The sequence below is a fragment of the Pseudonaja textilis genome, chromosome 12 (assembly GCF_049901715.1).
Source record: "Pseudonaja textilis isolate UNSWEBS1 chromosome 12, rPseTex1.2, whole genome shotgun sequence".
In the NCBI taxonomy this organism is placed as follows: Eukaryota; Metazoa; Chordata; class Lepidosauria; order Squamata; family Elapidae; genus Pseudonaja; species Pseudonaja textilis.
In genome coordinates this window covers 8,399,793-8,423,117 of record NC_142001.1, presented here as the reverse complement: position 1 = coordinate 8,423,117, position 23,325 = coordinate 8,399,793, and the positions used below count along the sequence as shown (strand labels likewise).

The following is a 23,325-nucleotide window of genomic DNA, read 5'->3' as shown; positions in this document are numbered from 1 at the left end:
AAGTCTTACATGGCTTTGACCCAGATTACCTTCTGGATTGTCTTCTCCAGATAGAGTCTGCCCATTTTTTGCAATTAAACCAGGACTGGGAGGTGTTGGATCTCTGCCTCCTCAAGATCCAGGCAGTAGATCTTTTCTGCAGCTGCTTCAGTTTGTGTGAAATGGATTAATTTTAACTTCATGATTGGTCTCATTCGAGACAACAATGAATCCGCATAAAGATGGGAGGTTGTACAACTTGCCTCATGGTGTAACTGGAACTGAACACACTCAAAATCGTAGAAATTGTGGTAGACTTTAGGATAAACCCTCCCATACTACCACCTCTTAAAATACTAGACAACACAGTATCAACAGTAGAGACCTTCAAATTTCTAGGTTCTATCATATCACAAGATCAAAAATGGACACCTAACATCAAAAACGTCATCAAAAAAGTACAACAAACGATGTTCTTTCTGCATCAACTCAGAAAGCTGAAACTGCCCATGGAGCTGCTGATCCAGTTCTACAGAGGAATGATTGAATCTGTCATCTTCACCTCTATAACTGTCTGGTTTGGTTCTACAACCCAACAAGACAGACACAGACAACCCAACAAGACAGACAATCCAACAAGACAGACACAGAGAGTAATTAGGACTGCAGAAAAAACAATTGCTACCAACCTGCCTTCCATGGAGGACCTGTATACTGCACAAGTCAAAAAAAGGGCTGTGAAAATATTTAGACCCTTCAAATCCTGGACATAAATCGTTTCAACTCCTACCCTCAAAACGACACTATAGAGCACTGCACACCAGAACAACTAGACACAAGGACAGTTTTTACCCAAAAGCCATCACTCTGTTAAACAAAAAATTCCCTCAACACTGTCCAACTATTTACAAAGTTTTCACTACTATTACTATTAATCTTCTCATCACTCCTTATCACCCATCCCCTCCCACTTGTGACTGTATGACTGTAACTTTGTTGCTTGTATCCTTAGGATTTATATTGACTGTTTCCTTGTATGATGTGATTGCTTAGTGTACCCTATGACTATCATTAAGTGTTGTACATTATGATTCTTGATGAATGTATCTTTTCTTTTATGTATACGGAGAGCATTTGCACCAAGACAAATTCCTTGTGTATCCAATCACACTTGGCCAATAAAGAATTCTATTTCTATCTATTTCTATTTCATTATTGCCTAAACCAGAGCAACTTTAAGAGCTCTGTTTTCAATGCCAGAGGATTGCAGGAGGCCATTGCACCTGAAAACGGAGCTTGGGAGCACCATGTGTAGCCCTCCCCAGTTCTATTTTCGCTGGCAGAGGCACCATGGGCCGCTTCTTCGCTATTTTCTAATCATCCCATGGGCCGATCCAGCCCATGGGCCTTGAGTTTGACACCCCTGATACAGTACAAGGGAAAAGTAGATAGTGAAAAAGAAGCGTTCAGTACCACACTCTTCTCCTTCCTTTCATTCTTTTTCTCCCAAATAGCTACTACTTAGTATTTTTTTAGTATTTATTAGTATTTATTTGATTTGTCAATCACTTACAAGATACAGGTATAAGAATAAACATAGTTTTGAATACATGACATAGATACTTATAAGAAAAATAAAAAGAAACAATAGGACACAGACGGTAAGCACGATTGGTGCGCTTATGCACGCCCCCTACAGACACCTCTTAGGAAAGGGGTGAGGTCAATAGTAGACAGTCTAAGGTTAAAGTTTTTGGGGTTTGGGGAAGAAACTGCATAGTCAGGTAGAGTATTCCAGACATTGATCACTCTGTTGCTGAAGTCGTATTTCCTGCAATCAAGTTTGGTGTAATTAACCTTGAGTTTGTATCTATTGTTTGCTCTTGTGTTGTTATGGCTGAAGCTGAAGTATTCATTGACAGGTAGGACATTGCAATGTATGATTTTTATATACTATACTTAGATTGGACCGAAGGCGGCATAGTTCTAGGTTTTCTAGGTCTAGAATTTCAAGTCTGGTGGCATAAGGTATTCTGCAATGAGTAGAGGCTCGGGGAACTCTTCTTGTGAAATATTTCTGGACTTTTTCAATTGTGTTAATATTTCTGGACTTTCAATTGTGTTAATATCAGATACATGATATGGGTTCCAGACTGATGAGCTGTATTCAAGTATAGCTCTAGCAAAAATTTTGTATGCTCTAGTTAATAGTGTGATATTACCAGAGAAGAAACTACGTAGGATAATAATAATTTATGTAGGATAATAATAATTTAATAATATGAGCCTCTGTGGCACAATGGTTAGAGTGCAGTACTGAAAGCTATTCCTGCAGCCAGCTGCCTATAATTTGGCAGTTCAAATCCCACCAGGCTCAAGGTTGACTCAGCCTTCCATCCTTCCGAGGTGGGTAAAAGGAGGACCCAGATTGTTGGGGGCAAGAGGCTGGCTCTATAAACCACTTAGAGAGGGCTGTAAAGCACTATAAAGCAGTATAGAAGTCTAAGTGCTATTGTTATTTCTACTTGGCTTTAAACTTTATTGCTTACATTCGTTTGAGTCATTTGTTCTGTGACCAACCTCCCACTTTTCTTCAAAATCCACAATCTAAATGTGTTAGCCCGCTTTGCTGTAGAATACGTCTTATGTAAGTTGATTCCTGCTTGAATCAACTTAGCTTTCTATTGTGTATTATAAAATAGTTTTCCCCCTGAGATCCGGCAGCCTGCATCAAACTTCTTAGGGTGTTTTTTTTAAAATATATATTTTTTGAAAACTGCAAAAATCAGTCCTTTCCCACATCTGCCTTTTGCCTATGTTTCATGGGCTGATGTAGTTACTTTATAATAGATAAAGTTATATTTTAATTTTTTTAAAAAATTCTGTTTCGGCTTTTGGCTCTGATGGTTATTTTCTTTGGAGGTTCTTATTGGAAGTTGCTTGGAATCTATTCAAGCAATCAGGCATTAGCAATGGACTAAATAAACAAGTAAATTATTTTAGAAATTAACAACTCTCTGGAGTGTGCAACTGACGTTTTATGAGTTGAGCCAGTCATGTGAGATTTCAGGCAGGTTGACAAAATTATTCTTGGATCAGTGCTAACAAGAGTTAAAAAAGCAGTAATTTCAGGGAATAATCCATAAATGTTGACAAGTTTAAGTTATATTTGCTTGCCAAAAGAAGGGAGGAGAAAGAAGAGGAGGAAGAGGAGGAGGAGGAAGAGGAGGAGAAGGGGGAGGATCTTTGGTGCTCTCTGAGCTTGGTTGTTTTCTTACAGACATTTCATTACCAAACTAGGTATCATCATCATCTGTACTAGGAGGTAGGAGGAGGAGGAACCTGAAAGTCCAATTCTCTTTCTCTACACAGGGACCAAAGACCCCACTTGCAAACTTATGGCTTTGTCCCTGGAGAGGAACTTCTATTCTACTGCCCAGGGGACAGTGCCAAAACTGAGGTGCAGCCAGATCCTCTTCTCATGTTTAACCTTGCCATGTTTAGAACCGGGGGAAAACAAGGCAGGCATTCTTTGAAAAAGAAAGAAACCAAGATGCTATGAAGCTTTGACAAAGGAGAGTAAGAGGTGGGGGGTGAAATAGCAGTTTCCACCAGTGAGGAGCTGCCCCACCCTTCAGCCGCTGAGGAAGTGCTGCAAAACCACCCAGCTTTCCTCTAGAATTATATATAGCACAGGTTGAGCTACATGCAGTTCATTGCCTCAGATTTGTAGAGCCCTCGTGATGGTCCAGCAATATAACAGGATAACAGAGTCAGAAGGGGTCTCGGAGGTCTTCTAGTCCAAACCCCTGCACAAACAGGAAACCCTGTACCATTTCAGATAAATCATTATCCAGTCTCTTCTTAAAAAACCTCCAGTGTTGGAGCATCCACAACTTCTGGAGGCAAGTTTTTCCATGGAGTCATTGTTCTCGCTGTCAGGAAATCCCTCCTAGAACTAAGTTGTTTCTCTCCTTGATTGGTTTCTATCAGTTGCTTCTTGTCCTGCCCTCGGGTGCTTTGGAGAATGGATTGACCTTCTTTGTGGCAGCCCCTCAAAAATTGGCACACTGCTAGCACCGCTATGCAAAGAGAATGCTCATTTCAGATCAGAGTAATGGGTGGGAAGACACCAGAAAGACCAACTAGATCCAATTATGGATTAGATTTTCTGTCTGAATCTATGGCTTCAGATGATACTAGGATTTAGGGGTTTTTAAGCCAGGGGTCTTATATAGAGACTAACTCTATATCTGTGCTTTGCTACGAAACTATGTAGTTGGGCTTAGTTTGGGGGGAGGAAAATAAGGGGGCAAAAATTCTGCCTCTGCCTACCAGCATCCATCAGCTATTCATCTGGCTAGCGTCCTGTCAGTATGTGAGAGAGTTGAGGGCTGTTTGGAAACTGAATCAGCATCTGCTGTGTGAGCAAGGAGACAACAAGGAGCCTGGGCTTGGCTTAGCTCAACTGTTCTGTACTAAAGTTGCTTGGTGCTGTGAAACTCCTCTGCTTGTGTTTTGCATTTGGAAGAGATTTCTTTTCAGGTGGGGAGGGAGAGTAGAACTCCTTAGCGTCAGAGCGTGTTAATAATAATAATAATAATAATAATAATAATAATAATAATAATAATAATAATAATAATAATAATAATAATAATAATAATATAGGAAATACTAATGCTCTGATGGTCATTTCAAAAAATCCTTTCGTAGTGAGCACTTAGAAGCTAAGAGGAACATGCATTCCAAATTTCAAGGTTTACAATTCTGGAGATTTTTTGATGAAGCATGAGTGGTATTTCGCTTTTATACTATATATATAGATTCATCTTTTACACCCTGATCTTTCTCCCTCTACAGGAATTCTAGGATAAGGAGGAAAAGGATGAAGTGATGGATGCCAGCATCTGATGCATCACTGTTGTCAGAAGGATGATTTTGACATGTTTTACATCATCCACATGATGATGTCATGACACGGATGATATCATTTACCTTCCCTGAAAATACCCATTAAAAGGAGTAGGATCTGATACATCCAATTTTCTTTTATACATTAAAGAATTTGGAGGGTTTCTGAACTCTGGCTTGTAAAGTAGCATGATTTTCTGGCTGGATTCATGCAACAGATTTAATCTATGTTTAACGGAATCATGTTTTGCTGAATCAGTCCAATGTCCAGGATGCACAAAACACCCTGAGTTATGAAGCAGCTAAGCATATGTTTTACTCCTGGGCATTCTCTGTGGCAGATTTATAGCTCTTTGATCATTGCACCACACAATTGTATGGATGGAGCAGCTCTCTTATAAGACAGAAAAAAAATGGCTTTCTTTTTAGCCGGATTTCCAAACTTTTACAACAACAACAACAGCCCTCATATAATTAGGCAGACAACAAGTGAAGGCAGGTATGTTATAGGAAGAAGCTCAGGCACTCTGCGTTTGTCCGAAGCATTTATCCAAAACATGTTGAAACATAAAGCGCGGCTGAATGAAGCAACCCATTCTTACTACCGTAAAGTCCTCTTTTTTGAGAGGACTTAACCCCTCCCTAGGAAAAGGGAATAAGGAGGGGCTTTCGGTGGCTTTTCTTTTTAAACGGACTTAACTGCATCTGCTAGCTGACTCTGTTCGGAACTTTCTCTCTTACTGAGGAAATTGCAGCTTGTTTTTTTTTTTCATGCCCAGATAATTTTGCTGATTTCTTTCTCATCATCTCGGAAAGGCAGATTTCTCTCTTACTGAGGAAATTGCAGCTTGTTTTTTTCTTTTCTTTTCATGCCCAGATAATTTTGCTGATTTCTTTTTCATTAACCCGGAAAGGCAGATTTCCTTCTTTCTAGTATTTTTTTTCTTCCCACCCCTGGAACTGAAGTCATTTTCCCCCCACGATCTGGCTACACGTGGAAGATCACCTGCGTAGCTTGGAAGCTTCCAAGGGACGGCTGTCCAGAGACGTTGCAAAGTAAGTCGTTTGGTTGAAATTAAGAAGCGTCCCCGACTTTAGCTAAGTTGCGATCTTTGGGAAACCTTTACCGTTGGGGAGAGAATGTGCTGGAGGGGTTATGTTTTCCTCATTGACATTTTTTTTCTTTTTTTTTTTTTTTGGTCTTTGCAAAGTCGACTCCGTTCTATTTGGTCCGTCCTTCTGCCCAATGATGGTTGAGATGACCATCAAGTAATGCGATAAACGAGGTAGACTTAAGCAGGAGGAAAAAAAAACGGGGATCTTGGCGCAAGAAAGGTGTTACGCTATGAGCTGAATTTTTCTATTACTGCTTTCATTGGTGGGTTATCCTCCCCTCCCCCCAAAAAAGATCGTTTTTAGAATCGGGGACTGATAATCTTCTCATTAGGAAGAGAGATGCTTATTTGTATCTTAGACTCTCCATCTGGCGAATCTCAAGAACAATTTAAGCACCTGAAGGCACTTACTTTGGAGCACGTGAATGCCTGAAACCTGCTTTGCATAATGTGATGAGGCTTGCACAATCCCTTTTTATGACTGCTCTATCACTACCCCTTTACTGAGAGAGAGAGAGAGAGAGAGAGAGAGATTCATTCCTCTGACTTCAAATACACAAGTTATGAATTATATCACCCCATTATCTGTGCCTTACTTGATTCAACTCTATCCGGTTAATATTACAAATCTTATACTTATTGCATTTGGCATGACATTAACCTGTGCCCTTATGGGGGGGAGCAGGAGATGCCAAAATGTTTGCTTACCAAATCGATGATTGAATGAGAGTTAGTGCTTGTCCTGTCCATACCTGAGTGGGCATAGACCCTGGTGGCTGACCAGTAACCCCCACTTTGTATGTCCCCATGAATAAGCAAGACAAAAACTTGCTACTGGTTTGTTTAGTTTTTTTGCATACCTTTAACTTATAGCCTTACCTGTCTGCCTGTTTTAAACACAGCTTGGGTCTTTTGGCATCCTGCCTATATGGATCCATTCACTCTTTCTACAAAGCATTTGTTGACTTACCGGGTGAAAAGAGGAAGAAATAATTAAAGGTGTTATAAAGTGCATTGCAGAATAAATATTTCTGAACTCAGTCTGGTGTTCTAAAGCTATTGCCTAAGGCAGGGGTATCCACCCTTGGTAACTTTAAGACTTGTGGACTTCAGCTCCTAGAATACCCTAACCAACTCCATTCTGGGAGCTGAAGTCCACAAGCTTTAAAGTTGCCAAGGGTGGACACCCCCTACTCTAAAAACCGATAAGGAGGCAGAAAAGTAGGATGAATTTCTGAAACTGGATGTTAAGGTAGGAATAGATGGTTGTCTCAATGGGACTTGAGAGACATTTTAGGATTTTCATCTGAAGATTAGAAGGGAAGCATTGAGGTCTTGCTTTTTGCACATAGACCTAATATGGATCAATGGAGAAATAAGGACCCGTCAGCTATAAGTTATCCTCTGTTTTCAGGGATAACAAACATAGCTGTATACTCTTGTTGGAAAGCCACTATGTTCCAATGGAGATACGTTCGGTTTCAACCAGGAAGTCTAGTTTGATTAATTCCCAACCCTGCCGTGTCGATTATTGGACATTTGACTAATCTAGCAGGATGCAATAGAGATTTGAAATGAGATTTATTTATATTGGTAAGAACCAAAATGGTAGATTCTACTTTCAGATAACATACTGGAGAAGAGAGACATTTGTAATAGATTTTGGCTAGGTCTCAGACCAGATTAAACCAATTTGGTCCAATTGTAGGACTACTCAAGACTACAAACTGCACCAAACCGATTGGGTGGTACCACAATGCTTGAAAGTAGTTTTTTTAAAAAAAAATTTATAAAAACTTCAGAAAGCCATATATTGCACCAGAGTTAGAAATCATGTTATTTTTCAGCTTTTTCCCTGGAAAAATTGGAAGGGGAAAAATGGAAAAGACTGGTGCGCGCATGCGCACCTTTTATTAGGCACTCTCACATTTTAATAATGGCCAAGTAAATTTTGCATGCTCAGATCAGTGAGTAAGCTGGCCATCATTCAACATTTGCATTCCTCCAAATGTTGTGATACAATTCTCCAGACAAAACATCGTGCAAAATTGCATTCCAGTAAAAAGAATATCCATAAATATATTAGAAAAAATGTGTGTATGTGTGTGTTTTCCACAAAGTATGCACAGAAAAATGAGCAAGAAAGCTTTGTGCAAAAGTAGAAAACTGAACTGAACTGAATGACACTGAAGAAAAAAAGCAAAACTGATGATTTCATAAACCATTTTATTGATGCATTAATAAGTGAAAGCATTTAATAAAATAACGTATTAATAAACCTTCATGAAACAGTCTATAATAAGGTTAGATATTTGTCCTCTTGGCATTTTTTGGTGCAATCCAGCTCTAATCCACCAATTACTTAACCCAGGCATTGCAACATTTTGGGACTTTAAAAATCAATGCAGTCTTTTCTTTCTCTTCTGCATTCATTCATGACCTTGCCTTGGGCAAGTCTTTCCAGCTGACATCACAGCTCCTGAGAATATAGGGGGAAGTGAGAAAACAATGTACAGAAACAGTCTAAAATTGAGCTTAGGGACCCAAAGTGTGCTTACCTGCTTGAGAACCCTAGACTCAAAAGGCTGGAAAGGACCTAGTTCCAATCACCTGCCAAGGCAAAAGTCTTTCCACCATCTCAGATAAATGATTGTCCAATCTTTTTTTGAAAACCTCCAGTTATGGAGCACCCACAACACGTAACATTGAACAAATTACAAAAAGCAATTTTAGGATTTCCACAGTTTAGTTTCCCTATTTATAAGAGTTACCTGCCAGTGGAGAAAACCACCCACTGGAGATTCTCCTTAATGTTTGATAGAACAACGAGGAACTTAGGAGGAAGTGTCTATTTACTTGTCCATGGGTCTGACTAATGTCTCTTTGGCACAGAGATGTATTTATGGTCACAAATTCCACCGCCAACCCAATTTAAATTCTTATATAAGTATTTACAGTTCTCTCTTCACTGTGTTTAGAATTGCATGCTTCTACCTGCATCTTTCCATCTTTAAATAATGGATGGGATTCAAAATTTTTTTTACTACCAGTTCTGTGGGCGTGGCTTGGTTGGTGTGGCAGGGGAAGGTTACTGCAAAATCCCCATTCCCTCCCCATCCCACTAACCTGCTTTCCAGCTCCGTTCTCCTGTGCAGGGCAACCAAAGAAGACACAGCTGATCAGCTGGGACTCGGGAGGCAGAGAACAGATGGGGTTGGCGGGGCCAGTCAGAGGTGGTATTTGCCGGTTCTCCTAATTACTCAAAATTTCCACTACTGGTTCTCCAGAACTGGTCAGAACCGGCTGAATATACCACCTCTGCCATGGACCATTGCATGCTAGCCCACCCCCCATCCTCCACATATGTTACATAGTACATATATAGTTACCAAGCATGCTCACTAAATGCTTGATAACTCAAATGAATTTTAGCCAATTGAAGAATACATTCCAAACTCAATATATATGAACTGTACAGAAAGTAATTTCTTTCCTTTTAAGGGCCCTTCACCCTATACTTGGCTGTATGTGAGTGGGGGGAGTATCTTTCTACTTATGTGTAAATAAAGAGATATTAATCTAGCTTTCTGGATCAAATCTTATTTTGACAAAGAGCACACCTCCATGGTTTATAGCTAACAAGCAGGTGAAACAGTTGAGCTTGCAAATAGACAAACATGCCATCTAAAGAGTCTTGGCATTTCAAAAGAAATAGAGGTTTTTTAACACATTTTTTAAAGCAGACTGCAGCTGATTTAGAAATTAGCTCAGCTAATTTATTTCATGGAATCACAGAAGTCCACGGCTACTTTTCAGCTGGCACTGAATTCTTGCTCACTGGTGGTCTGCTTTTTAATTTATTAATCTACATATATAAAAGTGAAATGCCATTCCTGCATCATCACAAAATCTCCAGAACCGTAAAGCCTACAAACTTGAAATTTGGCACGCATCTTCCTCTTGGCTTCTAGGTGCTCACTAAGAAAGGATTTTTCAAAAGAACCATCAGAGCATTAGTATTTTGTATATTATTATTATTAACATGCTCTGATGCTAAGGAGTTCTACTTGCCTTCCCCACCTGAAAAGAAATCTGTTCCAAATGCAAAACACAAGCAGAAGGGAAGGGAATCCCTGGCCTAGGCTGAAGCCAAGCCTCTAAAAAGACACTGGACCGGAAGGGAGGGAGAAAGATGAGGAATGAAATTCATGAATAAGAAGAGCCGTGATAAAATAATGAAGAAAAGGAGAAGATGTCTCGAAGGGAGGCTATTCCTGCTGCTCCATCTACCTGACAAGATGACTCGATAGAAGATAACATTTGTAGTTCTTGGTACTCTCTAAACTGAGTTTCTTTGCAAACATTTCAGATGTCATATATATAAACAGAGAGCAAATCCCACTTCCTTTGAGCACTGATGATAGCAATAGCACTTAGATTTATAGTATTTTACAGCCCTCTCTAAGACAATCTGGATCCTCATTTTACCCACCTCAGAAGGATAAAAGGCTGAGTCAACCTTGAGCCTGGTGAGATTCAAACTGCTGGCAGTGGGCAGAGTTAGCTTGTAATACTGCATTCTTGGCACTGGGAAGGAAGGAAAGGGAAGGGAGGGAGGGAGGGAGGGAGAGAGGGAGAAAGGAAGGAAGGAAGGAAGGAAGGAAGGAAGGAAGGAAGGAAGGAAGGAAGGAAGGAAGGAAGGAAGGGAGGGAGGGAGGGAGGGGAAGAGCAATAGCACTTAGACTGATATACCACTTCACAGTGCTTTACAATCCCTCTCTAAGCGGTTTACAGAGTCAGCCTCTTGCACCCAACAATCTGGGTCCTCATTTACCCACTTCAGAAGGATGGAAGGCTGAGTCAACCTTGAGCCTGGTGAGATTTGAACTGCCAAATTGCAGGCAGCCGGCAGTCAGCAGACATAGCCTGCAATACTGCACTCTAACCACTGTGCCGCCATGGCTCATCAATGTTACCTAGTTGGGTAATGAAATGTTTGCAAGAAGACAAAGCTCAGAGAGTACCAAGGATCACACAGTCCTTCTCCTCCTCTTCTTCTTCTCCCTTCTCCTACCTCCTAGCACTGATGATGTTACCTAGTTAGGAAATGAAACATCTGCAAGAAAACAACCAAGCTCAGTGAGCACCAAGGACCACACGGTCCTCCTCCTCCACTCCACAAACCCCTTTCCCATCTAGCACTGGTGATATTACCTAATTGGGCAATGAAATGTCTGCAAGAAAACAACCAAGCTCAGAGAGCATCGAGGACTCCCCATTGATAGATGGCTGCCCAAAATTATAATCTTCAATTGGGAGAAAAAAAAACCCACCAGCTTATATTTTCCACATAGCAAGATGGGAAAATGATCAGATTCAGCAGTAATCTTTCCATAGAACTGAAGACCTCTGAGTTCAGTCACAGTACAGATAATATTGAATTAAATGTTTGGTTTGGCTTTCCATAATCTCTTCTCATCTCCATTTTAGGAAGTTTTCTTCAATGATGAAATAGTTGCTTTTGGGTAGGGAGTGGACAATTTCTGCTTTAAAAGACAACATGTGTCTTTGCAAAGTATATCCAGGCAGGTCTCACCAATTGCCTTTTTTGACCGCTGGGTTAAAACTTAAGGAAAAAGGTTGGATGAACATCTGGATAACCACTAATTTCTCATCTCTAACAAATTACAGGCAGGTTCGTATTTCAGGCTAACCCCTTGACTGGGCTCCGATTATGTGCTTAACCAGATCAGTTGCAAACCTAATGACTTAACGTGCCTAACATGCTAAGCCTGGCTAGTTTTTAGCCTTTATCAGGTCAGTGACAAAGCTGATGGCTTAGTTTGCTTTAACATAGACAACTAGGCTGATTGTTTTCATTGCTTGGGATGTTCTGTGAAACCAGAAATCTGATTAGCTTCCGATTCTACCTGGAAAATCAGAAAATAGGTCAATTCAGCAACATGTTTAAGCAGGTTCTTGGAACCCAGCCACTATGTAAATGGTTGTTTACATCACCCAAGGGATGTGGAGACCGCAAACTGGGTGAAATCTACCAATGTTGTAGGTGTGCCTTCTCAAATTTTTTTTTCAAAAGTTACCACCTGTTTGTTTTGAATGTGGAAGGAGATGCTTGACAACTGACTCACGTTTATGACAGTTGCAGTATCCGGGAAAAGTGTGTGTTTGTGTGGGTGGGTGTGTGGGTGTGATGCAATCCCCTTTTGCGACCTCCTGCCAAGCAATGTCAATGGGAAACCCGATTCCCTTAACAACCACGGTATTAATTTGACAACTGCAAGTGATTCAGTAAACAACTGTGACCGGAAAAGTCATAAAATAGGGCAAAACTAATTTCTCACTTAACGACATAAGTTTTAGGCTCAATTGTGGTTGTAAGTAGAAGACTACCTGTATTGCACTGGAGCAGAATCCTTTACAGGTACTCCTCGGCTTACAACAGTTCATTTAGTGACAATTCAATGTTACAGCGGCACTGAAAAAGGGGCTTATGACCATTTCTCACATTTAACAACCACTGGTAAGTCTCAAGTCCCGCAATTTCCAAAGGCAATTTCTGTTCCGTGGGTTGATTGTGAGAACTGCAGCCTTTGCTTAATGACTGTGGGTTCACTTAAGGACTGTGGTTGATTCGCTGAAGGACTGCTACAATAAAGCTTTCCAAAATCTGGTTGGTCACAATACCAAATAGTTTTATGCAGAGGTGAGTATTCAGCAGGTTCTGACCAGTACTGGAGATCCAGTAGCGGACGTTTTCAGTAGTTCGGAGAACTGGCAAATCCCACTTCTGACTGGCTCCGCCCCCATCTATTCTCCGCCTCCCAAGTCCCAGCTGATTGGCTGGGTCTACTTTGGTTGCCCTGCACAGGAGAACGGAGCTGGAAAGCAGGTTAGTGGGGTGGGGAGGGAATGGGGATTTTATGGTATCTTTCTCCTACCACGCCCACCAAGCCAGGCCCACAGAACCAGTAGTAAAAAAATTTGAATCCCAGCACTGGTTTTATGACGCTTATGACATACAACCGAACGGGCATTCAGAAACTTGGAAACCGACTCGTATTTATGACTTGCAGTGTCTTGTGGTCATGTGGTCCCCTTTTGCAACCTTCTGACAAGCAAAGCCAATGTGGGGAAGCCAGGTTCACTTAACAACCGTTTTACTAACCTAACCCTTGCAATGATTCACTTAACAACGGTGGCAAAAAAAGATTGTAAAACTTTACAAATGTCTCGCTTAGCAACAAAAATGTTGGGTTTAATTGTGAGTGTAAGTCGAGGACTATCCGTGTACCTGATTTCAATTAGATTTAGAAGGAAATTAAAAGCATTTGTTTTAGTTTGGGCAGATTTTAGTTGCTAATTTCTAAAAAAACAGCCTCCGGAACTCAAGAACCAGGTACAGCCTCTCTCCCAGCCTCACACCCTGGATATAAGCCTTCCTGGAATGAACCAAGAATGGGTTTAACCTAAAATTGTGCTGAAAAATATTTCCAGTTGCCCAACGGTGTTATTTCCCTGCAAATGAGCCTTTTCTGATCCAGCCTTAGTTTCAGGGTGCTTGCCAACTTTTTTCCCCCAAAAGTCTTAGTCACTCTTTTAAGTAGGCTTCATTGCAACACATATCTGCAAATACACTGAATAGTACACACATGCACACATACACAAATAAAAGAGACACTGATCATACGTCAAATTCATCTTCGTTATGGTCATAGGCCAGCTTAGTAACATTGTTCATATATACAAGCACTTATATGGTATGTATTTGAAATATTTCTCGGCAATCTTTTTGAGTTCAGCTTTTCCAAAGCAGCATTGCTCAATAATGTAAAATACAATAAAGTTTGTTTAAGAGATCTCATTGGATAAGGGTTTTTACAAGTTCAAAACACTTATACTCTAAGTGTTAACACTTGTAACTTACCAGTGTTAACACTTATAACTTTAACTCTCCAGTAGATAATTAACTGGCATCAAATCTGATTTTTTTTGAGGTCATGGTGCTTCATGGTACTAACCTTAAGAGACTTTTCTTGTCTTTCCATCTAAAGGTAATAATTTACAGGCTGCTTTCTTTGATTTAGAGATCATGCTGTCAATATTTAATGTTAGCTATATCAGAGGTGGTATTCAGCAGGTTCTGACCAGTTCTGGAGAACCGGTAGCGGAAATTTTGAGTAATTCGGAGAAGCGGTAAATACCACCTCTGGTTGGCCCCACCCCCATCTATCCTCTGCTTCCCAAGTCCCAGCTGATCGGCTGGGTTTTCTTTTGTTGCCCTGGATGGGAGAACGGAGCTGGAAAGCAGGTTAGTGGGGTGGGGAGGGAATGGGGATTTTGCAGTAATCTTCCCCCAGGAGTGAGGATTGAATGGGATTTTACAGTATCCTTCCCCTGCCATGCCCACCAAGCCACACCCACAAAACCAGTAGTAAAAACGGAGGGAGGGAGGGAGAGAGAGAGAGAGAGAGAATTGCTCTACATGCCCTACAGAAGTTATTAAAAGTTAACTGTATTTACAAGATGTATGACAGTGAGATTTCGAAGAATTCAGAAAATATGCTTCAAATAAGAAATCCTACGAGTATACCGGCAGTCTCTGGGTTAAGAATGTCTGACTTACAAATAACATACTATATTTAAAAACTGAGTTAAGTACAATGGTTCGTAATAAGGAATTTGGCTCTACTTCATGACGGTCGTGAAAAGATTTTGTGGCTTCAACAGTCCATCGGCTTCAGGGAGGACAGTGCCTTCTGACATTGTAAGTTGGATCACGTTGCCATTAGCCACTGAGCTGAATGTGTAACTTTATATTTGACTTAATTTTTTCATGGAGTCCTTAGTTGGGCTTACATTTTCGTCTTATCTGGCTTCGTAACCATGCTTCCAAAGTGTAAATCTGATGCAATTGCTCGTGATGCTTCAAAGAAAGAGGAAGCAATTGAATGGTTACAAGACCATTTATGACAAGAAAAAGAAAAGCTCCATATTCCTTTACTGCCTACTTCAAGGTAAAGATAAAATAGACACTGTACTATAAGACAAACCCTTGACTGACTAATGCTAAAATAAGAACCTGTACTGACTTACCTATAAAATCAATTTGAAGACTAACTTATCAATGGATCTTGTTTGTAACCCAGGGATTACTGCCTGTGTGACATAAGCCAGTGTTTGTGTCATGCCCCTGTCAGAATCTGACTCGGAGGGGGAAGCCAAACAGCTGACAGGGAGTGGGAATGTGGCTCCGTTAACTGTGAAAGAAACTGGGGAAGGGCAAAGTCTGGCTGGGGCAGAGCAGGGGAGAGGTAGAGCAAGGGAGAGGGAATTCAGAGGAAGACTCAGGCCCACCCCTTCTTCATCCTAGAAGGGAACAACGTGAGTTGCATGGCTTACGGGGGAGGAAAGGGCTCTGATTCCCTTCATTACCTGCAACTGGGAACACAGTTATAAAAGAGGAAGCTGTGCACAGCAAGTTGTTGGGAGCAAATGTGAATTGATCTTGTATCATTGTAGCTTATCTGTGTTCTTGGCATCTTCTTAACTGTATGAGTTTTGTTGGCCTTTCAAGTCTGAAGTTCCTTCTCCTGCCCTGTCAAGCTAATTACTTCAGCTTGGTTTGTTTGGATTTTTAGTTACAGTTTGTGTGTACCTTGTTTTGGACTGAATTTTCTACAGTTAAAGGTTGTTCCTGGGAAAGTTTTTCTCCAGCTGAAGGTAACCTGGACATTGGGGGCAAAGTTGGAGATAATAAAGGGATTCTTATTGCTTATTTGACTGTGTTGCCTTTTGCCACGCCCCAGGTCATCACAACTTGTCAACCTTGGCAAGTTTAAGACATGTGGACTTCAACTCCCAGAATTTCCCCCAGCCAGCTATAGGGAATTCTGGGAGTTGAAGTCCACATGTCTTTAGCTTTCCAGGGTTCAGAAACACTGAGATCAGGAGCTTTGCTCAGAATCTGCAAGATAAACAAGCTTTATGATACCTAAAATAAAACTTGAATTTTTCCAGATGCTTAATTCGAAAATTGCCTCTTCTGTAACCTCTGTTGATTGAAGCTTCTTCCTTCCTAAAGAGAAGGGTTTACTCATAGCGTGGTTGTCTGCCCTTTCTGCAGGCTCATTAAGAGAAAGCATCAAAGCCATTCCAAAAATGAGAGCAAGACTATCATTTCAAACAGAGCAATTCCATATCTCCAAGCCTCTTTATGGTTAGAAGTAAATGCCTAGTGGTAGGATGGGCAGCAAATAAAACATTGTTTTTATCTAGCATTGTTTGAGTCAGATAAATACGGCCAGTGATAAGACATGACAGGAAGGGGCTAAATTCTAAGTATGTAAATATTTAACCTGCTTTGGTCTTCTCAGACCTAGTCTATCCTCCTTTCTTACCTTGTCGACTCAACATAAAGAGGTGAAATAAGGATTGAATTTTCTTTCACACTGGAGATCATCACACTAAGTTTTTTTTCAGGCAAACCAACCTACATCAGTCCAATGTAGAAAGCCTCTAATTATTCCTCTGACTTATTAGTATCTCCTCTCTGGGGATGGACCTTTGGCAATGTAGATCCTTTTGCAGATAGAAGTTGACATAATTGCTTTCTTTGCTTATTTAATTGTCCTCAGTTTTATTTGGCTGTGTTTTGATTGGTAAAATAAATTATTGGTAAGGTGGTTGGTAGCTCTTAAAATGCATGATAACTGTAAATTCATTCCTCATAATACACTTTAAATACTATGGGAGAAGCCTGCAATCTTCAAGATCAGTGTATATAATGTAAAACTATATTCATTAACAAAATGTCTTTTATTCTACTAGTAAAACTACCCAATGCTTAGTTTTCCTAATTTTTGACACTATTAAATAAAATATCTATGTCTTCTCCATCAAAATACATTGAATGTAGAAGGTTACTTGCTATCTAATTCTTTCCCAACCGCGTTTTCCATAGTTTCAGTACCCTGCATTCTGAAATTTGAAACTGTTTTTCAATTCCTTGTCAATCACTTTTAAAAAAAATCCTTTTCCAGACTGATGGAATTAAGCTAGGTATTCAAGAGACTAAACTGTTCACCCAACGAGATCAATAAACAGATCAATAGAGTCAAATTGATTCCATAAGTTTGATCCTGAATCACTGTTTTTGATTCTATATTATTGCTTGGATCTTTCTACTTCCACTTAATCTCTAGACAAAGAACGTCCAACCTCTAGGTGTTGCTCTTAGCATCCTTGACCATCCTCACAGATGTAATTCAGCAACATCTAGATGTTGAATTGGAAAGGCCACAGGTCCCTAGATTACAGCGAATTGACTAAATATAGAACATTGGAACCTACCAAGTGATCATTTAGGACGTAGCTGAGATTCCTTCCTTCCATTGTACATTAATGATCCATTAAATGTCCGTAATCTTGGCTTGCAAGCTATTTTGTGCAGGCATTAATCCCGACAGTGAATATAAAGAGCTTGACCCTTGTTGGATCCAGTTGATCAAATAGATAAAGATGTTTGATTAAGAAGATAGACTGGAGAATGACTTGCTACAGTTACTACCAGAGTGCACATCAAAGATTTTTTATGGAGCAACAATATTAGACATGAAATTGCAAATGATGAGGAAGGCAGCGTTTGTGAAGCATTGTATGATTACAGGGTTGGTAAAAATGTTTCAGAAGCAACATTACTGGATGCAACACAGCTAAAGACAGGAAGTACATTCACAACTGTCTTAAAGATATTTGTTGGGGATCAAGTCAAATGGAGGATTGGAAGCTAAAACATATGACAAACAGTTTCAGGAATTGGGTATGTCTAGTTTTATGAACAGAAGGACTGGGGTGACATGATAGCAGGGGTCCAATATCTAAGGGGCTGCCACAAAGAAGAGGGGAGGTCAATCTATTTTTCCAACGCATTAAAGGCAGGACAAGAATCATTGGAACCTAATCAAGGAGGGAAATTTCCTGACAGTGAGAACAATTAACCAGTGGAACTGTGTCCAGTTTCCAAGTGATGAAATCCATTTAAAAAGAAAAGAGCAAAGTCCATCTTCCAAAACAATTCCTTTTATTTAGGAAAGCATCCAATTGGCAACGTCTGTTTTAATTCTGGATCTGACACAAACCGGAATTACAACACATAATATTGGAAATTAGGAACAGCTCCCAAAAGTCACATTCCCCAATAGAAGTAAATCAACGTTGCCTGGTGTCATCAGTCTCTACCTCCAGGTCTCAGCAGGGTCAGCTTTTGTTCCCGTGGGAAGGAAAACCACCTAGCCTAAACAATTCTCACTATCACCGCTCTTCCCACCTTAGGAATGTGGCAAGCCCCAAACCCTTCCCCCATAATCAGCAAAGAGAAAGAAAGAAAAGGAATATATAATAAGGCTAAATAAAATGGCTACGCATACGTCAATTTCGGGCTTGATGAACTACTTGCCTTCAGAAGTTGTAGGTGCTTCATCAGCGGAGGCTTTTAAGTAGAGATTGACCAACCATTTGACTGAAATGTTACAGAGTCTGCTGTCTGAGCATGGGGTTGAACTAGAACACCTTCAAAGTCCTTTCCAACTCCAATGATGATGGTGAAGTAATTGAATCCCACTAGATTCTGTTATTTTGTTTGTTATTCTGTTAAATGCCCCCATCCTCTTCACAATTCATGGCCTACTAGCCATTAGGGACAGTTGGGTATAGATATTTATTTTGCATCTGCCTGTTTTTAATCTATGAAATAGCTAATTAGAGATTATTCCCTTCTCTCATTCTTTCCGGGCAAATAAATGCATACCGAACACATTTTGGGGGGAGTGTCTTCCTGATAGGATAGACATACTTAGCTGCTAAGCTTTGCTGATTTCTATGATTTATTTCCTGAAAATGATTTTTCTGTCTGCTCTTGTTTTTTTAATACTTGCTTTGAGATTAGATTCTGATGCGCAGGCATGTTGGCGCTCAGAAAAAATACTTAAACTCGCATAGCATCTGTCCCATAAATCTAGTATGGTTAAAGCAAAAACATAAACAAGTAGGAGAATAAAATTTCCAGTGTAAGGTATTCCTGCATATCTCTGTCGGAGCCTCACAGTTTTGCCACGGGTGCATTGCACTTGGCGTTCATTTGAGCAGATGTGGAGAAAGCATGACTGTCTTTATATTTATTCTCAGTTGATCAGCTACACAGATATGACACAGGGCTGTCTTAACAGCATTATGGGCCCCAGGCAAAGCAGTGTACTGGGGCCCCTATGACAACTACTCACTGGAATAAAAATGTAAATGGTCAATAAAATTAAACCTATATTTGCATGTTAGTATTAATTTAAAAATGCAGTAAAATGTAATAAATATGTTGCTGTATTTATATGATACCAGGTGCATTGAAGGATTAACATACGCAGATTAGCATGGGGCCCCTATGCTCGTGGGGCCCATGGGCAAGTGCCCATTAGGCCCATGCAATAAAGCAGCCTTGATGTGACAATGTGTTGTGCTTGTTCGTTTTATTTTAGTGGTCACTTTAGGGTTCCAAAGTTCACCTCTTCTTTCCTTCGCTGCCCTTTGGTTTGCTGGCAATTTTGGTTTGGAGAAGGTTTAAGATGTGGCTGAAAATTTAATCGCCCAGTTTTCTTTCTCTGCTGTTTGAATTGTATACAGGCAGCCCCCACTTCAGGGACGCGGTAGCTCAGTGGCTAAGACGCTGAGCTTGTCGACCAGAAAGAGGTCGGCAGTTCAGCGGTTAGAATCCCCAGTGCCACGTAATGTTGCTTGTCCCAGCTTCTGCCAACCTAGCAGTTTGAAAGCGTGTAAAAAAATGGAAGTAGAAAAACAGGGACCACTTTGATGGGGAGGTAACTGTATTTTGTGTACCTTCGGCATTTACTCATGCCGGCCACATGACCGCGGAGACGTCTTTGGACAGTGCTGGCTCTTTGGCTTTGTAAGGGAGATGAGCACCACCCCCTAGAGCCAGAAACAACCAGCATGTATGTTAGAGGGGAACCTTTACCTTTACCTTAGACCTTACTTAATAAACTCTTGTTCTGTGACCATTCAAAGTTACAATGGTGCTGTATGAGAAGACTTATGACCGTTCCTCAAAATTGTGGCCATTGTAGCATCCCCGTGTACCATATGGTCCTGATGCCTGGCAACCAGCTTCCAATTATGATGGACACAGCATCTCACAGTCATGTGATTATCATTCCCATTCATTATCACATACCTTCAGTGCCTACAAAGTCAATGGGAAAGCCAGCAGGAAGTCACAAATGGCCATCACAGAATCATAGGATGCTGAGGCCACGTTGGATTAGCCTTAACAATCTTCTTCTTGTTGTGCCATACCCGTCATCAGATGTTGGCAATCCTGTTTTTATCAACAGTCACATGAAAAAGTGCTGCTGAGTCTTGTCCAAACCGATCCCTTAGATTTTGAAGGCATGATGTTCTTTTTCTGCCTGGACCTCATTTGCCTTCAATCTTTCCCTGCAGGATTAAGTCAAATAATATACAGATTAACAGAGTTGGAAGGGACCTTGTAGGTCATCTAGTCCAACCCCTCCTGCCCAAGCAGGGGACCCTACACCATTCCTGACAGATGGCAGTCCAGTCTCTTCTTGAAAACTTCCAGTGATGAAACTCCCACAAAATCTGAAGGCAACTTCTGCTCCATGGATTGATTGTTCTCACTGTCAGAAAATTTCTCCTTATTTCTAGGTTGAATCTCTCCTTGATCAGTTCCATCCATTATTCCTTGTCTGGCTTTTGGGTGCCTTGGAAGAGAGCTTGACCCCCTCCTCTCTGTGACAGCCCCTCAAGTATGCTGTATTTTTCCAGGCGTCGCATCACATGTCTGAAATATTCCAACTTTCGCTTTTTTATGGTTTTTATGGTTTCCCCTTGGCTTTCCCAGGTGGCTTATCACCTCCTCATTTCTGATTTTGTCAACCCAACTTATAAGTAACAGCTGCCTGTAAATCCAGATTTCAAATGCTTCTGGTCTCTTCAAGTGGTTTTCTGTCAAAGACCAACTCTCCACTCTGTAGACCAGGATAGAAAAGATATAAAAGAAAAGCAACTGCGTTCTCTTTGTTGATGATGTAAAGCTATTCAACACCACAGACAACACTGCTACCCTTCAAAAAGACCTTGACTAAGTATCAGAATGGTCAAACAAATGGCAACTTCAAATCTCAACAAATAAATTCTCTGTCCTACATATTGGCAAAAAAAAATCAGAAAATAAAATACAGGCTGAATAGTCAAGACCTTGTGGATGATCCAAACCCTGTCAAGGATCTTGGAGTGACCTAAGTGCTAGAGCCCACTGTAACCACATAGCCAAAAAGGTGTTAAGAGTTGTTAACCTAATTTTATGTAGCTTTTTCTCTCGTAATATTACACTAATAACTAGAGCATACAAAACATTTGCTAGACTAATACTTAAATACAGCTCATCAGTCTGGAACCCACATTACGTATCTGATATTAACACAGTTGAGAAAGTCCAGAAATATTTCACAAGAAGAGTTCTCCACTCCTCTACTCGTTGCAGAATACCTTATGCCACCAGACTCGAAATTCTAGACCCAGAAAACCTAGAACTATGCTGCCTTCGATCCGATCTAAGTATAGTACTGTATATAAAATCATACATTGCAATGTCCTACCTGTCAATGAATACTTCAGCTTCAGCCATAACAACACAAGAGCAAACAATAGATACAAACTCAAGGTTAATTACACCAAACTTGATTGCAGGAAATACGACTTCAGCAACAGAGTGGTCAATGTCTGGAATACTCTACTTGACTCTGTGGTTTCTTCCCCAAACTCCGAAAACTTTAACCTTAGACTGTCTACTATTGACCTTTCCTAAAACGTCTGTGGGGGGCGTGCATAAGCGCGCCAATGTGCCTACCGTCGCTGTCCTATTGTTTATTTTATTTTATTTTTTTATTTTTCTTATATGTATCCATGTATTCATAACTATGTTTTTACTTATACCTATTATCTTGTAAGCAATTGACAAAAATACAGAAATAAAAAATAAAAATAAAAAAGTAGCATCTGACAAATCTTAACAATGGTAACTGGAATTACTGGAGCTGCTCTCATTAGTCAGCCTAGACATTGTGCCTTATGACTCTGTCTCTTAGCAACAGAATTGCCACTCTCAATTACCATCATTAAGTGAAGACTACCTGTAATTATTCTATTATACAAGTATTTTTTGTATCCATAGAAAGTGAACCCTTACTGACTGCATTAATGCTTATTTCCAATTATGCATGTAGGAGTAGAATGTATCCCAAGCTTATTCTTTTAATTTTAACTAAATCTTAAGTTAGACAAAATTGGAATCCAACATGAAATTGATTCAGGTCATATATATAATTTTCTACTCTATCCTTTTAAGTTTTATTCTATGTTTAACTTTCATCCCCGACCCCCCAATGGTTTGGTTTCTTTCTTTCTTTTTAAGATCACTGAATTGTTTTTACGTCAAGCACCCTTTTGTTTTGCTTTGCTTTTTTAAAAAAAACCCTTTATTCATTTCTGGCTTTGTTATTCAAATGAATATTGAAGTTTCTTACAACAGAGATCAAAATCAAGTTGTCGGGAAATTCAACAGCAGATAGCGATTGCACGTAGCCAACAGAAGTACTGTTTAGATAAATTTCTGAGGGGCCAGGTACATTTAAAACTAAGCAAATAAACAAAAGCATGAAATGTTTTCGGGTCTGTCTTAAACTTTCCATAAAGCAATTGTGTTTTTATTATGTAACGGGGAAGATCTTAAGATTGGCAGCATTGTTCCTGCAAGATGCTGTTCCGGTTTTCATTGTTGTTTCAGCTGGTCAGGAGGACATGTTCACAGCCTCTCCTAACAAAACCCCTGCTGGGCTTCTGGCTATAATCAGGAATATCCCAAGAAGCCACTTAGGAGCTGAAAGGCATTTTTGAACCAGTCAAATTGATCTGTGATCTAATTAAAGCCAGAAAATGAATGTCAAGTTTCCAAGTTATGAAATCCATTTAAAAAGAAAGGAGCAAAGTCCATCTTCCAAAACAATTTCTTTTGTTTAGGAAAGCATCAAATTGGCAAAGTACATCCATTGTACATTAATGATCCATCAACTATTAAATTAGTCAGTAATCTTAGATGGAAGCTATTTTGTGCAGGCTTTAATCTTAACAGTGAATATAAAGTTCTTGACCCTTTGTTGGATCCAGTTGATCAAACAATCAAGGATGTTCAATTAAGAAGATAGACTGTTTG

The 23,325-nt window shown here is 40.1% G+C and overlaps 1 protein-coding gene across 4 annotated transcripts in view; it reads left to right on the top strand.

The window, feature by feature from the left end:
- Positions 1-5,552: 5,552 nt before the first annotated feature.
- Positions 5,553-23,325, top strand: part of CYSLTR1 (cysteinyl leukotriene receptor 1) — a 33,375-nt gene continuing 15,602 nt past the window's right edge. For 2 of the 4 annotated variants that reach the window (XM_087940941.1, XM_087940940.1), the window contains exon 1: positions 5,553-5,946. The gene's annotated coding sequence lies outside the window, so the exon portion shown is untranslated. The remainder of the gene's footprint in view (positions 5,947-23,325) is intronic. The other 2 variants (XM_087940942.1, XM_026703039.2) reach the window with 2 other exon arrangements.